A 3,076-nucleotide genomic window follows, 5' to 3' on the forward strand; every position below is an offset into this window, starting at 1 on the left:
GCAAGTGAGCCGAGTGCGCAGGCGACTCTGAGCCGAGTCAACCACTTGTATGAAACCTGACGCGGCGCGACGATCGCACGCGGAGTACGCGAAGCGCGCCCGCTTAAAATACTGTATTTCAAACGCTTTTGTGATCATTTTGGTTTTTCACAATACTTTTACAATGCAGTATTTAGTACTGTAACATACATACTTTTACAAGATATTTCAACTTGTGTGAAGCGAACCTTTAATGAAGCCATGAATTAATTGCTAATAGAACTAAATGCGATCTCATGGAATGTTAATTTTATGCACCGCACAGATCCCAACTTTTATCTCATGTAATGTTTACTTTTATGCACTACACCGTTCGCAAGCGATGCCGAAATGTAACCACGAGGGCCTGAATCCGTGGCGCACCGATTGGAGGGGGGGGGGGGGGGGGGTAGGGGGGGAGCTGAAAATGTGCAAAACAGCACATTTAGCCGGAAAAGCTTGGCGCTGAGCCGTGCTCCCTCAAGGGCTGCAGAAGATAGCGCCAACCTTTCCTTTCCCAAAGGAACCACTTAGTAGGCAAAGCTAAGGGGCAACGCGCGATTATCGAAGAGCGAACAACATTGTCCGATTCAGCAACACTGGAGCACCAAATGATTTCAGGATTTCATAGCCGACAAAGCGTCGGAGTAGAGTTGAAGATTAATATACAGAAGACAAAGGTATATTGTTCAAGATATAGTCTGAGTGGCGCACCGACGGAGGGGGATTCGGGGGTTGTACCCCCCCCCCCCCCCCCTGAGGCCGACTTAACCGCCCCTTTTGTGTAACCCTTTTCTTTCCTTACGCATTTGAGTACTGCAACTAAGATGTAAGACGCGCAATCGTCTGCACACTCGCAAAAAACACATTTTTTTTTTGCAATTTTCCGTGAAGAAATCGAAATTAGTGCTGTTTAGATGGTATTGGCAAACTGTCACCCCCCCCCCCCCCCCCCCCCTCGCAGAGATCCTGGGTGCGCTACTGAGTCTGGCAAGAGATCGAACGAGGATTCGTGATTGGCAGTCTGCAGCCTCTAGAATATGTGCAAGTGTACGTTTATCTAGGCCAGTTAAATTTAGTCAGGGGACCCCGATCTAGAGAAGGAAATCTAAAAAAAAAAAAGAAAAAAAAAATTAAGAAGGAGTTGTAGCGCATACGGCAGACGTATATGTACCTGCAATCATTGCATTCTACTGCTACTATAACGTATACATGGGGCAGGAACTCAGTTTATCTCAGTTTATCTGCACAACAGTGAGATGAGGTTTATTGACGAGCGTAGGTAGGTTGCGTTTGGTATAAACAAGGTTTTTGTATATTTTCTTTATTCGCGCACGCGCAGTGGTGTATGCCTGGGTTGTACTTATATGTGGTATTTGTGGAATAAACTTTAGTTGCAAGTCTGCGCCCGTCCTTGTTCCGTGCTGTCTCTGTGGTCCGGTTTTTTTTTTTTTTTTCTTCTTTTCTTTTTCCCGCAGATAAACAATGTTGGCTAATTGGTAGCATGATATGCACCGCCCGCTCAAATACTTCGCCGTTGTGGATCTGTGGACATAGTATAGAAATCATTATCGTAATCAGCACTTGGTGGCCTTCTGAAATAGCTATATAGCTGGCGTTGGCGTGTGAGAGGTATACGTGCGTTTGTGGCTTAATGATTAGAGCAACGGGCTGCTGCGCTGCCCGGCCGAGGCTCGAATCCTGACGCCAAATTATACGTTTTACTTTTTAAAGTGAGGTTGAATCTACTCGGCGAGAACCTGACCAGCTACCGCCCGACCGACCCAGACCAAACCATGGGATGGTAGGCGAAGAAGGCTTTACTATACTATATTGGCTGTATCGCGCGAAGGGCGAGCCTACTTCGCTTCGTCGTTTTTGCAGCCAAACGCACTCCGCGTCTCAGGAGGCCCTCCGCGCGCGAGCTGTGGATTCGCCGTTGACAGCAGGACAGCACGACGTCGGCGGCGGCGCTGACTGCATCAACGCGCCGCGAGCATCCGTATAATTGGTATCGCAATAAAAACAAGAGCTTAATTGCGATGAACAATGAGTGCGCGCACCATGGGGTGGTGGCCACGGCTTTGAGTCAATGATTTATCGAGCAGAGACACGTTGGATGACAACTGGCAGTACCTATGCAGTAATACAAGGAGGACATAAAGGCTGTCGAAATTTTTCATTAGTTTGTTAGCTCCCTATTCAACTTCCAATAAGGTTTCGTGTGAGAGTAGCTTTTTGAACCATGAGTAGTGAAACCGCAAGCTTATCTGTTACGTTTCCCAGATCATACGTTATTTCTCCGTGGTACCCTAAATAGCATATCAACGAGGTTCTACTTTATTTCTTTTTCTGTTTTAATAGGGCACATTGACCTTGTGGGGCAGGCGAGGAAAGCGGGTGCCTGCGTCGGCGGCTGCGCTGCGAGCATGCACCATGTATAGTATTCAATTAGCGCGTGTCGAGATCACGTAACGAAACGACATGTATGCAATAAGATGGCATGGTGGTAGCAAGAACTCGACTTGTGGCAAGAATTCGGCGGCGCGTAGTCCCGTCATAGGCGCCACTTGCAGATGGCCAGCCGGTTCCTTATTCTTGGAGATAAACATCTGGCGTCGTCGGATGCGCTGCGGAGCGAGACGTCCGTCTTCGCGCAATTGCGAACGACGCTAGTCGTGGTCGTCGCGGTATTCGCATCCGGCGATACTATAGAATAATGGGTGGTATCTGTGTACTGGGTTCATTCAGAAGGGGTAGATTGGGCTGCATGGCCGGCATTGACCCTCACCGATAACGCTCAGCATTTGTGCCAGCTGTTTGCGCCGATAACAATATCGGTGAGTGCCCGTGATCTGAATCGGTGCCATCGTGCGTGGATAACATGAGTCACGTCCTTTCTAAATGGTATGCGGCTCTACAAGGCATGGTGTGGCGTTTGCGTTGTCTGCGATGGCGAGCAGAAGATAGCATTGGAGACAAAAGATGCTTCCTCTTTTTCTTCGCTGCTGATCATGCCGGCTGAAGTCAAGTGGTAATGCCGACAAGCGCTGTTCGA

Source organism: Dermacentor silvarum, chromosome 1, assembly GCF_013339745.2.
Source record: "Dermacentor silvarum isolate Dsil-2018 chromosome 1, BIME_Dsil_1.4, whole genome shotgun sequence".
Taxonomy (NCBI): domain Eukaryota; kingdom Metazoa; phylum Arthropoda; class Arachnida; order Ixodida; family Ixodidae; genus Dermacentor; species Dermacentor silvarum.